Consider the following 16,294-nt stretch of genomic DNA (forward strand, 5'->3'; position numbering starts at 1 on the left):
ATAATTCGTGGTTTTCAATAATTTTTACAAATTTAAATAATTTTTCATTCAACATTTTCCATTCCAAAATTGGTTTGACAGTTCATTGTCGAAGCAGCTGTGTCGATGCGCCTACCTATATTCTTCTACCATGACGGTATCGTACAAATAAACTTAAACTTTTTTGCCTTTCACAAGCACGTTTACATACAAATCTCTATCCGGGTTAACTCTGATAATTGGATAATCACAAACAATTGACTCTGGAAAACATAGGATTAATTTATTGCCTTTGGTAAACTACCACGGTATAAGAAAATTGAATTAACCAATGCAATTAATTTAATTTTGATATAGAAAACCCCAAAATCCTCCACAACAGCAACAATCTCAAAACAATATTTCCTTTTCCTTATCAAACCTTAAAAATTCTGTTGCATAGTAAAATTAGAATTTTTTAAATTGTCTGATAGAACATTAAAGCGTTGTCACAGATGTCTATTCAATTAACACAATGTTTGTCAATTTGTTTTTAAAATTGGAGACAGGTCTATTGAATATAACAATTTTAAGAGTTTTTTTAATAACGTTTTTAAAAAATAACAGCAAAAACCATCGCATATCATCAATAACAATTGTTAAAAATATTTTTAATGCCTGAGGCGAACATTTGTCGTGTGGCACTTTGAAACTTTTGGCAATTGAAATGAAAAATTTTATGACAAGTTCTTTTATCTGCTTCTTTGCCTACCGTTACAGTGGGTGATAATAAGTAAAATCCGATACAAAATCAAAAATAAAATATGATTTAACGATATTATATTCAATATACTAGCCAAATATCTATTTTTATGCACTCCCATTATTCTAATGATGAAATTATTGGGACCGTATGTAAGATACTTGGCATTAACTTGAGTTTCCATAAAAGAACCATTTATCTATCCCATATTTAAATACAAAATCCATTTGAACTCAATTTGAGAAAGTAACGCCTATGTTATTGTTGTTGAATAAATACTGGGATTGGAATTCTACATCCAAAATCAAAATTTCCATAACAGGTCCGTACTGAATATGATTTGCTAATTGATTGTAACTTTATTACTGCTACTGCTAAACCATTATTTTTCGAATTCCTAAAATATAACCGAAATTAATGTGGAATTTTGTTTTAAGAAAGTCTTTATCAGACTTATCCGCTCTTTTTGACCTTTTAATTGGGTAAAATTTGATATGTGGCCATAATATGTTCTGCCTATTGAAAATTGACATAAAATCGGCTGGTACCTTCAAATGTGCCTTAAAAATGGCAATTTTTCAGCAAGAAAAGATTTTATACACTGATAAATTATGGAGGCAAATCGCAGCCGATTTGGATAACGAGGCTTTAATGTTCCTAGTGTTCAGAAGCGACACATACGTTTTTATTGTAGTTAATGACCATCAAAATCGGTTGAACAGCTTCCGAGGCATTCCAAGTAGAATGTTTGTACTTTATATATATATATATATATATATATATATATATATATATATATATATATATATATATATATATATATATATATATATATATATATATACATATATATATATATATATCCGACATATATCCGACATTTTTAAGATTTTAACCGAATTTTTAACGGATTTTATTTTTATGAAACTTACTGCTTTTTACTGGTTGGTTATAAAGAGTTTTGTTTTCATTAATTTTGAATTTTTATTAAATGGTGGTAAAATAAAATTACAGCCAATTTTAAAACACAATTTTCACAACAATATTTAAGAGGATTTCAATTTATTTTGATATATTCCTATCAAATGGATGCATTTTCCAACCGAATTTGCCTAATTTGATATAAGGGATTTATTTTTCGTGGAGATTAATAACATAGGTCTTTAAAACGCTTAAAATTAATTGTCTGTCTACATTGGTGACATTAAACGTGCGACAAATTAATGATCTCTAATTCAAAACAATACGAATATATAATGAAGTATTCTAAAGAAATCAATTTATTTGTGTGCAAACAAAATAAAATATCGATTTTTGTTTTTTAAAAAAACCTTTCTCTCCTTGAAGCTACCGAATATTTTAATACAAATCAAACGGGTAACAATATTTGCATATAATATATCAAGATTTGCCATAAAAAGTGAAATATTTTGAATATTCAAATATTCAATAGAATAAAATATAACAAGTTTAAAAATTTGGCAATAAAAGATGAGATGTTGAATTTTTATACCCTACACAGTCATGTGCGTTAAAATAAGTCGTATAGCCACTAAAATAAGCCTAATAAGCCACTTCATGTAAGGCGAAACGCGTAATATACTGGTGGGATATGTGAAAATTCGCTGGATTCCAATTTTCAATGAATTTTTATAGGCCATTGATAAGTCAATGTTGCGTACCAATTTAAACTACTTTTAACTTCTAATATCAAATTTCAGACAATTTCATTGTTTAATCAAAATAATAATGTATTCAAAATACTAAATATCGGGGGTTTTTCTTATCGAGGTACGAAAACTCGAACTGGAAAGACCATTTTCTGTCAGAAGAAATGGTACCTATAGTGAACTACCGAACTCTACAAAATTTCATAGACAATTTTGTTAAAATTACCAACATTCAGAATTCAGTTTGAAAATGTGGCTCAAAAACACAATTTTCTGTCATCAAATATCAAATTTGAAACATTTCCGGTGAATAATGTACCATTATATGGGGGCTATACCAAAAACGTGGACATGGCCCATTTTCAATACCAAAAGTCCTGCAGACATAATATACATTTGAGTAAAATTTTACCATCCTACTTCATTTGATTCGGAAGCTGGAGTGATACGTCAGTCCGTCTGTCCATCTATTTTTGCGGACAAAATGCAGGTCGCATATTTTTTCCGATTGAGATGAAAATTCCCAAACAATATTTGTTTGGCCCTAGCACGAACCCTATTGAAATGTGTGAGAATCGATTCATATTTAGATATAGCTCCCATATATATATCTTCAATTGATTTTGAGTTAATTGTGCACTAAATGGCCAATATCAGTCCAAATGGCCAGAATTTTGACACATCCAAACCCAAATCAGTCTGGAAATAAGTACTTCAAATTTGGAATTTGCACCCTTTAGCACCCATATATATGTTTCATCCGATTTGGTGTTTAAGTCCCTCACATTCGTAATATGAAGTCCACAAGAACGATATTTAGTACCAGATATCAGATACAACCCAGAAATATCTCTACTAAATTTTATTAACATCGGTTCAGATTTGGATATAGTTCCTATATATATCTTCAAACGATTTCGGGCGAAATTGGGCACTAAATGCCCAATCTCAATCCAAATGACCTGAATTTTGGCACATCCGACCGAATTCAGTACATCATATTTGGCGAAAATCGGTTCATATATAGCTTTAGCTCCAATATATATAAATCCGCTCAGAAATTAGTGCCTAAAATTTTGTGAAGATCATTTCAGATTTGGACATAGCTCCCATATATATCTTTATCCGATCTCAGGTTTATTGTGCACCCAATGACTAATTTCAGCCCGAATGGACTGAATTTTGGCAATTGCGACGGGATTCAAATTTTGGTGAAAATCGGTTCAGACATAGCTTTAGCTCCAATATAAAATCCAATAACCAATTTTGGGTTTTAAGTCCCTCACATGCGTAATATGAACTCCACAATAAGGTTATTTGATATCGGACATAAAATACAGCACGAAATTTTATGGAGATCGGTTCTTCATCTGATTTTACGGTTATTGTCCACCATTTATGTAATATTAGCCTAAATTTAATATATCTTTCATATTACATCTATTGCCGGTATATCTAATGCTCCAATAAATATATTTTAATATAATTCAGATTCAGAGTTGGATATAGTGCCCAAATTGTGCTATTCCTAAGCTATGATACGCATTCAAATAAGGTCCGTAGTTGATATAATCTTCTTTACATAAATTCCCAATATAAATTTTTTTTGTTACGGAAGCTCTACTAAATACGCATAGTGGTATGGGTATCATATAGTCGGCCCCGCACTACTTTTGACCTTTCCTTACTGTTTCTTATTGTTCGAATGCATAGCTTAAACAACATCTATGCAGGAACATTTGCTACTTTGTGCGGCAATGCAAGTCAAGAACGCAGTGATTTATTCCGTTATAATGCAGATTCCGCAGCGGATTTAAAATAAATACAATCGTAATAAAATCTATTTTTTGGAAGGTAATAAATGTATGTTAAATAAATCCGTATTAAGAAAGAAATTTGGAGAATGTGAATTAATGCTTTAAAATTTGTAAAAACTATAGTCCCCTTCACTTACTCACTGTCAAAAGCTTTACAAAATTTGTATGTAAACGTTGTATAATATATGTTAGCCTTAGACATATTTGTTCAAAATTTTATCATTTTGAATTCGAATAATTACCACCGGCAAATAATTAGGTCTCATTAGGCTCCAGCTGCATGGATATATCAATATTGACTTTCTGAACAAGAAAAAAATGTATATACATATGTTTTTTTCGGATATAAGCTTTTCAATGGAATGACAAACCAAATATACCTTCTACAGAAATTTTCAAGATCTTGGCTATCATCGTCTAACCAGTCAAAAGACTTTTAGATCAACTTCAAATATCTTGAAATATCTGCACCAATCCAGTATAAACTGGATAAAGTTATTAAAAAATATTTGTGACACCAATATCAAAGACAAATTATGTCTAGACAACGAACTGCCAACAGAGTTCAATGAGGAAAACAATTTGTTTTCAATAGATGGCGTTCTTTTAGTTTGATTAATGTTTGCTGGAATTTTAGTCGTCATCTATTTCAGCCGTAAAAGAAATGACGACAATGTGCTATGTTCAAACAAATTAAGTCAACGAAAAATTGTATCAATCGTATAACAAAAAAAAAAAAAAACACTTATTTACGTCTGCGATTTTCCAAATAACACCACTCTTTGGCACATCTCAATTATGTTCGAATCAATATTTGCATATTTATTAAACAAATTAGCAAATAGATCAATATATATTTAAATCGCAGAGCAAAAAACAAACAACAAATAACTGCGGTGACAGTAACAAGATTCGACATTTATTTAATTCATAATTATCTGCTAATAAAGGCAAATTAGTGTCAATTCAGAGAATTCGTTAGAAATGTCGTCACAAAATAAGGCAACAGACCGATAATAACAGAAAAATATTTGTTTCTCCTTTTGTTGTGTGTTTGTGTCTGTGTGATTAATAAATATTTGTAATTTCATTCACCGATCACTGGAATTTGTTTACGTTTCTTTATTTTCTCCTCTCATTTTTAGCTTGTGAAATTAAGCGTTATTTTATCAAGATGAGCAAACATGGAAATCCGTTAGAAAAATGTGTGTTTTTTGACATTTTCTGTGTGCTTTGATTATTTATCAAAATATTTTCTCAAGATTTCAGCTGTTAAGTGCTGAGATTATTTATAAAATTTCCGTTTCTAAAAATAATATGGAAATACATTAAATATTTTTTTTGAGAAGAGAACAAGGAAGAGAATACGAAATATTTAATGATTAAGACTTAAAAATAACGAAAATTAGCAAGTACAGGGTGAGATGACAAAACTGCAACCAACTTCAGACTGCTGTCATTTCTAAGCCAACCGTCCGACAGCTGTTGAAATTATTCCAGTAACAGCTCATTATATTTTTTACAAACGTACAAAAGCATTTTGGTGAGAATTTTCCAGAATAAAAGTTTTTCGTGATGGAATTCAAGCGTGATAGTGTGATTACTTTATATTTGGCTGGAAAACCACAAGTGGCTATCCAGCATTTAAAGCAATCCAGCATTTAAATGTGAATAAATATTACAGTGATACTGGTAGCAAGCGCTTCGCCGGAAATGGGTCAAAATGCCACAGCGCAGCATTCGGGCAGCGTGTGACGGTTTCTTTGGGCGTTTGAAGGCCATATTTCGTGCCAAAGGTGACCAATTCGAACAAATCTAAACATATTCTAAAATTTGATGCTATTTCCGATTTTTTTTTTTCTTTCAATTAGATTTAAAAAAAATGTAAAAATTAAATAAATTTGTTGCAGTTTTTTATCTCACTCTGTATATGGGGGAGGTACCAGAAAAAATGATTCGATCTCTACAATCTTTATAACAGATCTTGTGTTGATCGAAATATTAAGATGGGCCAAGTCAGAATGGAATCGGATGTTAATTCCGCGTTTATGAGCTTCATGGATATTCAAAATTTTGAATCTTTGTGGGGGAGGTACCATAAGGAGAAGACCGATATATCCCATCTTCACAACAGATCTTATATCTATTATATCTTATATTAATATGAAGAAAACCTGATGCTTATTTCGGATTTTATCAACGTTTTGGTCATTCAAAACGTTGGCCCTTTGTGGGGGAGGTACCAGAAGGAATGGTTCGATTTCTACCATGTTTACAACAGATCTTTTGTTGATAGAAATATTCAGATGTGCCAAGTCTAAATGGCATCGGATCTTTATTTCGAGTTTTATGAGTTTCATGAATATTAAAAATGTTGACCCTTTGTGGGGGGAGGTACCAGAAGGAGTGGATCGATATATCCCATCTTTTCGTCAGACCTTCGGTTAATAAAACTATTGTGATGTGTGTAATTTGAAGAGAGCCCTATGCTTATTTCGGATTTTATAATATTTTTGTTTATTCAAAACATTGACACTTTGTGGGGGAAGTACCAGAAGGAGTGGACCGATATATTCCATCTTCACACCAGACCTTGGGTTAATAAAAATATTGAGATGTGTGTAATTTAAGGACAATCGGGTACTTAAATCACATTTTATAAAAGTTATAATTATTCAAAATTTTGATCGGTTGTGGGGAGGACTTGATGGAGTGGACCGATATTGGACCATTTTCGCACCTGAAGTAGTACTGAAGCAAATTTTAAGATTTGCAAAGTTGGAGCAAAATCGGATTATCCTTTCTATTTCTGTGCAGTTCAATTTATTATTTATTTATTTATTTTTGAAAATGTTGACATTTTGTGGGGGATGTACCAGAAAGAGTAGACCGATATTGCCCATATCCGAACTCTATATAAGTTTGACAATAATATTACGATGTACTAAGTTTGGATCAAATCGAATACTCCCTTCAAGAATTATTGAGCGCACCAGGCAGACAAACAGACAGACGGACGGACATCGCCAGATCGACCGTTCTGATCTAAAACCGTTATTTCGATGAGGCACGTTTTGGCCGTATAAAATGATTTATTCCCTCTGTAGCAATATGGCTAAGGGTATAATAAGTTGATTTGTATATGTTTTCCTACACGATGGCTATCGGAGATTGTTTTGATATGCTTTTTTAACAATTTTTAAAATTTGGAAAAATTTTCATTCAAAAATGTACATTCCAAAATTGGTTTGACAGTTCATTGTCCCAGCAGCTGTGTCGATGTGATTGCCTTATTCTTTTACCATGCCATCAATGCAGCCAGAAAGACATGGGCAGATTTAACTTCAAAATCCTTAAACGGATACCGTGGCACATTGTTATACTTTTCTATAACTTTTCGACTCAGATCAATACAATCAATGTTTCTTTACTCACTAAAAAAATGTTGAAGCTATGGGATCACATTCATAAACGGTTTTGTTTGAAAACGAATACACTTCGTCCTTTGCAACAATAGGAACGTGGAGAATATTATTTTGAAATCCCATCAGAATTGAGAGAATGTGTTCAAATTTATACACAAACACATTTTTAACTAATTAAATAATAGATTATTTTTTTTTATTTATTGTTTCCGTATTTTCTTTAACTTACCGTCCTGAAAGCAGCGCTTCCTATGCCAAAATTGTTTCTTCACCAAAAATGTTCTGAATTGTATTTGCAGTATTGTGCCGCGGTTATTACGGTATTTCATTAACGTGAATTAAATATGAATGTTTAAAACAAATCCAGAAGATTTGATTTTAAAAATAAATATTGAGTTTTTACTAAGTCCTTTGTGTTATAAACAAAAGGACATTTGTCCAGATTATACCACACCGCAGATGGTAGGGGAATATTCACTTTATTTTGCAATCTTTCTAATATTTCAAAATTCTATTATTTTTCAAAATTCAAAATTCTATTATTTTATACTTTTATATTTTTTTTATTTTAGAGAAAACAAAAGGACTCAAAATAGTCTTCTTTATCTTTTAATTCTCATTTAACTGACACACAAAAAAAATATCCATCAATTAATTCAGTTCTAGGTTTCGATTCCTCTTTTTGTCTCCATTAACGTTTTTGTTTTCTTTTTTTCACAAACAACAAATTACAAATGTCTCCCAATTTTTCTTTTCGTTACGATCGTCTTGACAATTTGCGAATAAATGCCTTTCGTTATTTGGCCATACGGGGTTTTATATATTTTTGAGCACAACTTGGGTTTTGGTATCTAAAACTTGAGCATGGTAAATGTGGGCATGTGTTTGTGTCGGATTTTCTACAACGGTGAGTATTCGTTGAGTTTGATTTTATTTATTTTTTTTTCAAAACACATCTCACAACTGGGCACCATTGTAGCTGCTCAGATGTTTTGCTGCAAGCACTCACACGCACACAAATAAGGCTTAGAGCCAATTCAAATCAAATCTCACAACGATTCTCATTGGTTTTCGCCGCATCAAGTGTTTGTTTGTAATTGTGTATGTGATATTCACATGAGTGTCTCCCACAATGTTGGAGATATCAAAATATCATCTTGGATACCGTTTTGATTTCTCTCTCTCTCGCTCTCTTGTACAATGGGTAACACGTGAGTAAGTTTATTTTTATTAGTGTTTGTGTGGGTGTTTCAATTTATAGACGCCAATTTAAAACGTTCTTTGGCAGATAATCATTGCATTTCGCCAAGAAGAAATGTACCGTAATCTGTAGTGAAATTGTATTCTCGATCGCGATATCGATCATCATATACTCCACATGCATACATATGTAGATAAATGTTAATAAAGACATAAAAGTCGTTAAATAATTTATGTTCAATTTTTTTGTTGTGTTTAACAAAGTCGCATATCAATTGAAAACAATTGATATTTTTGTTAGTAATCCAATTGTATTTATGTGGGTGCGAAATTGATGAGGTACAGATGTACTAGGTTCCATGGTAAACAGATGATGGTCAAGACAATAATGCCAAAGTTTCGGGGTAGACTATATGATACCCTACACCAATCTGCATATTTAGCAGGGTTTCCGGTAACAAATGTAATTTTGTTTTTGGGATTGTGTAAAGATAATTGCTCTGTAGTACGAGGCTGGTAAACTTGACATTTGCGACAATTTTTGCAAATTGTTACTGGAAGTCATCTGTTAACACAAAAGTTCTGCAAAAAAGAGCGATTCGAGACAGAAATTTTGCAAGTTCTTCCACTGAGAGCATAGACATATAAATGTATAGACTAAAAAGTTGTCTCATCTGTTATCTCCGAAAAAAGTGCTTCAATAGATGTCGTTTCACTCAATTCTCTCAAAATACAAAATATTGAATATTTTTTATGATTTATTATTATTTATCAATTAAAAACGAATCAGTGACTTTGTTTACATTTACATTATCCGACTATGTCGTGAAATATTAAAATATAGAACTTTAATAGCAGAAAAATTAACAAATTGTTTTCGCAGTCGAATGACTTCACTAGCCCTGAGTGACTTTACTGACCCAAGATCAACCATAGTGACATCTGCCGGAAGGGGTAAATTTTAAAACTTTTTAGTCTACACCTTTTTTATACCCTCCAACATACTATGGAGGGTATATTAATTTCGTCATTCCGTTTGTAACCCTCGAAATACTCATGTCAGACCCAACAAAGTATATATATTCTTGATCAGCGTAAAATCTAAGACGATTTAGCCATGTCCGTCTGTGTGCCTGTCTGTCTGTTGTAATCACGCTATCTTTCGAAAAAATTGAGATAGAAGGCTAAAATTTTGCACACATGAATTTTGCCAATAGGCAGGTTAAGTTCGTAAATGGGCCATGTAGGTCCAAGTTATTATATAGCGCCCATATAATGGTACCTCCCGATATTCGGTATTTTGATTATTTTAGCGACATTATTCACCGGAATTGTTTCAAATTTGGCATTTGAAGTTCGTAATGGATACTACAGCCTAGGACAGAAAATTTTCTGTGCAGGTCCACGTCTTTGTATAGCCCCCACATAACGGTACCTCCCGATATTCGGTATTTTAATGATTTTAGCGACATTATTTAACGGAATCGTTCCAAATTTGGTATTTGAAGTTCGTAATAGATACTGCAGCATAAACAGAAAATGGGCCATGTAGGTCCACGTCTTCGTATAGCTCCATATACAGCCATTGAGATTCCAAAAAGTGCAAGAACTTACAACACAACAGAAAGAAAATAATACTCAAAAGAGCTAAAGAGTTGCTTCGCTTGACCGAAAGTGGTGAACTGTCGAATTTGTTTTTCTCCAATGAGAAAACTCTCGTTGTCCAGCAGTTTGTAAACAAAATGATCGTGTTTACTTGCCAAAGAGGTCAGCCGGAAATGTGCACCTTCGGTTGGCAACCAGAACTCAAGCGCAGGCAATGGTGATGGTGTGGGCCGCCATAACAGCCGATGGTCGCTCTCCGCTCGTATTAATCGACCGTGGCATCCGAATAAATGCCGAATATTATCGCGAAAATATTCTGGAGGGTGTATTAAAGCCTTGGGCACGCAAACATTTTGGCCGCAGACCTTGGACGTGTGACGGTTTCATTGGCTGTATGAAGGCCATAATTCATGCCAAAAGTGACCAATTCGAACAAATCTAAACTTATTTTAAAATTTGATGCTATTTCCGACATCTTTTGCTTTCATTCAATAAAATTAAAAAAATGTAAATCTTATGGCGTTTGTGTCGATTTAACGATGCGAACAAATTGAGGTAGGTTGATAAAATTTTACTTAAATGTGTGTTTCGTCTGCAGGACTTTTGGCATTGAAAATGGGCTATAAATGTCCACGTTTAGTTATAGCCCCCATATAACTGTACCTCCCTTTATTCAGTATTTTGATGATTTTAGCGACATTGTTCTTCGGAATTGTTTCAAATTTCGTAATTAAAGTTCATTATGAGTACTACAGTCTTTGATAAAAAAATCGTCTATGCATTGTCTATGGCCAGGGGCTGGATTCTTGTTCTATGAAAACTTTAAATGACGTCTTGTCTTTCCTTTATAAAAGTTTTCATTTCACATTTTCATAAAACGAGAATTGAGGCCCAGGTCTTTGTATGTCACCCATATATCGGTACCTCCCTATATTCGATATTTTGATTTTTTTAGTGACATTGATCAAATTTCGTGTTTGATGTTCTAAAGGGAAAATGAGTCTATGACAGAAAATTGTCACGTCTTCGTATAGCCCTCATATAACCGTATATTCGGTATTTTGATGATTTCAGCGACATTATTTCCCGGATTTTTTTAGTTTCGTATTCGAATGGCCAATAACAAAACTTTCAATATTTTTATGATTTTAACACTATTTTTCAACTCATATTATTTATTTATTCTTTTTTTTTTTTTTTTGGAGAATTTCAATTTTTTCCAAACGAAGGGCATTTAAAGAACTTACTGCTTTTTATTTGTTTCGATATCGCCGATATTCGGTATTTTGATGATTTTCACACTTTTTCATAAATTTGTTTTAAAATTGGAATTTCTAGTTCATAATGGGTTTTAGCCCGGTGGCAGATTTTGAATATTTTGGTCCTCGTTTTCCTATGTTCCAATGTTCTGCCACCGGAAATGGAACCCATTATGAACTACAAATACCAATTTTTAGACAAATCTGTGGAAAAATTGTCATAATACAATATCGGGAGGTACCGTTATATGGGGCAATACCAAAACGATATATACGATGGACCGATATATTAGATTTTCAATACCAACAATCCTAGACATAATACATATTGTTGTGCCAAACTTTGAATCTCTACGTCTAATAATGTTGGCTGTATCGTAATTGCAACAGACATCGTTAAATCGACTTAGAATTTTATGCTGATTATGAATATATGTACTTCATGGAGTCTACGACGAATATTTAGGGATGTTACAAACGGAATGACAAAGTTAATATATCCATCTTTTCAATGTGGAGGGTATACTAATGCACTAAGTATGTCTATGTTTTGACAGAATAGGGGCACAAAAAGAAAAAAATTATATTTATGAGGGGGATTAGTTCTACCTTCTGTAATTGTGCCATGGATGTATATTTGTGGTAATAAATTCTGCTTCCAGTCCAGCCTTGTGTGAACACCACATAAAGAAATTAAAACTATTTTATTTAATATTAAATAAAAATATTTTATATAACTTCAAAAATATGAACATCTCAATGCTGTTCCTGAAGCACAGATACGTTCCTCATTCGCCTATTTATATTCCCCATAACAAAATTTGCAATATTATATTCCAATACACTTGTATTTCAATTTGTAATGTTTGTTTATTGTTTTTTTTTTTTTTTAAGAATTTCTTTTCAAAGTCAATGCCGCCAAAATAAAAATAAGACCAAACTGTTCTTTTTCACTCATAAATTGTTATTTGCCATTAATTGGCCACAATTAATTATTGAAAGGGGAAAATTGTTTTTTAATTACATGTCTCATCACTTAGGACACAACACTTTCGGACAATTGTCAGCAAAAAGTGATGAAAAATATTTGAGATGAAAATACAAATTTATTACACTTTAGATTTGTTATTAATTAATATATCTACAAAATAGGCACACATACATACACCTCTTTTTTTCAAAGAACTACTTGAACCGCATCAATCTTCAGCTTGTTTGCTGCCTGCCCCATAACATCAAACCATTTTGTTCGTCGTGTAAATCAATATTTACAATTTTTGAACAATCTAAAAGTTGGAAAGATCTACCACGAAATAAGAGGAACTGTCAAAGCGATTATCATCCGACAATGTTTCCCCTTTTATAACCTCCATCATACATAGGATGGAATAAAGATAGGAAGCTAAAATTTGGAATCGATCTGTATTTTGTCTGCAGGCAGGTCAAGTTCGATATTCGCTATATTGGTCCACGATATCGTATAGGCCCCACATAACGGTACCTCCGATATTCGGTATGGTGATCATTTTAACAACATTTTTCAATGGAATTATCCGAAATTCTACACAAGAAATTTTTCGTGACTACTTTACCCCCTGAAAAAGAATTGTCTATATACGCGCGATATTGTATATCCCTGATATAACTGTGACTGTATCCCAACATGATGATTTTAGTAACATTTTTCGATGAAATTAGTTAAAATCTACACAAGGAGTTTTCTGTGAGTACGTTACCCCCTGAAATATAATTTTCTATATAGGTCCACGATATCGTGCACCAACTACCCCACCCCACCCCCCCCCTTTAACTGTACCCCCCAATATTCGGTATTTCGATGATTTTAGTCACATTTTTCAATGGAATTGGCCTACAAGAGAATTATCTATCTAAAATTCTACACAGAGATCTCTGTGAGTACTTTACCCCCTGAAAGAGAATTATCCATATACGTCCACGATACTCTATAGTCTCCATACAATGGCGTCCCCCGATATTCGGTACTTTGATGATTTTAGCCACATTTTTCAATTGAATAGTCAAAAAATCTAAACAATGAATTCCCTTTGAGTACTTTACCCCCTGGAAGCGAATTGTCTATTCGGTAGTTTCCAGAACATTATTCACCGGAATTGCGTCAAATTTCGTATTTGAAGTTCGTAATGGGTACTACAACCTATGACGGAAAATTGTCTATGCAGGTCTACGTCCCTTTATTCGATATTTTGATGATATTAGCGACATTATTTTATTAATTGTTTCTACAGCTTTTGACATTAAATTATTTATCCAGCACCACGTCTTCGTATAGCCCCCATATAAAGGTTTTCATATGAGCGGTATTTTTCGACGGATTTTTTTTTAATTTTTTCAAGTTCCTTCCGAATGGTGGAGGGTATAAAAAGTTCGGCCGGCTGCTTTTTTACTTGTGTTTTTTTTTTTTTTGCAACGTCAATGTCGTTCCATGTTTTTGGAAGTAGCGGATTATCAAAAATTATATCAGAGCGACTGTTTTTTTTTTTTTTTTTAAATTTGGATGAGTAGCAGAACAAGAATCAGAGTTTCTTTTACTATTTCTTAATGTTTTGCACCGTTATTCCCATCACAATAAGTATTTTAAGAATGTATGACATGATAAAATTAAGGACTTAAGGAAATGTGCACCTTCGGTGGGCCACCAGAACTCAAGCGCCGGCCATGGTGATGGTGTGGGCCGCCATAACAGAATAAATGACGAATATTATCGGGAAAATATTCTGAAAGGTGTATTAAAGCCTTGGGCACACAAACATTTTGCCCACAGACCTTGGACATTCCAAAAGGACTTAGCTCCATCGCACTCAGCACGCGCCACCCAAAAATTGTTGCAAAATGAGGTTCCTCGCTATTATGTCTGGAGTCTTTTGGAAAGCAAGGTTGGCACTAAGAAATACCAAAATGATAAAATTTGATGCTATTTCCGACATTTTTTGCTTTCATTCAATAAAATTAAAAAAATATGTAAAAATTATGACATTTGACTTTGTTGCAGTTTTTTTATCTCACCCTGTACATGACAACCCCCGATTTGAGTCGCATAAGAACATATACAAAACTACTTATTTTTGTCAAAACATTTTAAAAGTTTTGACATATCAAACCCAAGTTTTGATGCATCTACCTCTATTCTTCTACCATGAAACCGTACATAATCATTCAGTCGTGTTGTCAAAATACTTATTGTGATGGCAATCATAGTTCAAACGGTATACAAATTGACAATTCGTCGATCCGACAATCAAAATAACGCATTTTTGAAAACATGTTTGAAATAAAATAAAATAAGAAATAAAATTATGTGGCGTTTCCACTGCACTTGATTTGCTCTCTATTCGTTGTTTGACCCTTAACTATGAAAAAACTACCTAATTCTTCACACAAAATTTCCTGAGCGAACACTCATATTTGTACGTTGTTCAAATCAAATCACTCTCAGAACAACAAAAAAATATGTCCCATCCCTAACAACTATAATGTTGAATAGCGTATGTACATTCAAACGAAAGTAAATTTTGTTTTCTCTCTCATTCGAGGTACGCATTTGGTCCACGAGTTAAAATTTCTACATAAAACTGCAAACAAAATAGTCAATATTTTCAAAATGTTTCTATCGGCAGAAAAAATGTTTGACAAGTGTCTCTCCAGCAAAATTTAAAAATGGAATAACACAAAAATACGTTCAAAATGTCAACATTTACACAAAAAGATGAAAACGTGAATGAAAATTGTAAAATTAATGATATAATAAATCTTTGGGAGAAAAACAATAATTTCTTATATTCATATTAGTGAGAATTTCATGTATTTTCGTATACATTCCCTTTAAAATCAACAAACAATTTTTTTGAAAAAAGGAATTATTTTACTATGAATTACGAATCGTGCCGTATGAACGGGTTAATTCGTGTACCTAATTCTGAGAGCGAACAACGTTGTTCGGTTTCCAATGGAAACATGCTATTAGTCTTTTATAATAACATTTAAATACTAAACATTAGTTTTCTTACCAGTCGTTTACACAAACAAATTATCAGAGTTGTATTTTACTACCGCATACGCACTCCAGGACTTTTTTAAATAAAATTATGTCCCGTTTTTATATATAGTCATATTGATGGTGACTGGCCATTTATCAGGGTTAGCCTGATAATAAAGTACATATAAAGATTTATATGTAAACGTACTTTAAATTTGACCTTTGAGCTTAAAAAAGAATTAATAACTTCATATAAAGAACAATTAATAAGATCTATGATGGTGTTATTATTTATTTAAAGCAATTTAGAATTTTTTTAAAATTATTCGATTGAGTACATCTCATTGTCAAAATTTGTATTTATAAATCCATTGTATACACAGAAATCAGAGATGGGAACCTTTTTTTGTTCAGAGAAATTTGACGAGGGAAATTACAGAAAATGCAGAGATGGATATACTTATTTGAAATGACATTACCTTCTTAATTTTAACATGATCCACACCAACATTTAGTATTTCTAATCATCGTATAGGTAGTTAATGTCACATGACAAAGATTAAGAATGCTTTAAACTAATTA

General features: G+C 32.4%; 1 protein-coding gene across 2 annotated transcripts in view; it reads right to left on the minus strand.

Moving 5' to 3' along the window:
• LOC101897694 (sodium-coupled monocarboxylate transporter 1) overlaps positions 1–16,294 on the minus strand; it is a 44,068-nt gene that overhangs the window by 14,097 nt on the left and 13,677 nt on the right. Inside the window, exon 1 of one of the 2 annotated variants that reach the window (XM_005186614.4) lies at positions 7,863–8,019. The exons of the other annotated variant lie outside the window; for it this stretch is intronic. The gene's annotated coding sequence lies outside the window, so the exon portion shown is untranslated. Of the gene's footprint in view, positions 1–7,862; positions 8,020–16,294 lie in introns of those variants that run through there. 2 annotated transcript variants of the gene reach the window in all.

Source organism: Musca domestica, unplaced genomic scaffold (genome assembly GCF_030504385.1).
Source record: "Musca domestica strain aabys unplaced genomic scaffold, Musca_domestica.polishedcontigs.V.1.1 29, whole genome shotgun sequence".
In the NCBI taxonomy this organism is placed as follows: domain Eukaryota; kingdom Metazoa; phylum Arthropoda; class Insecta; order Diptera; family Muscidae; genus Musca; species Musca domestica.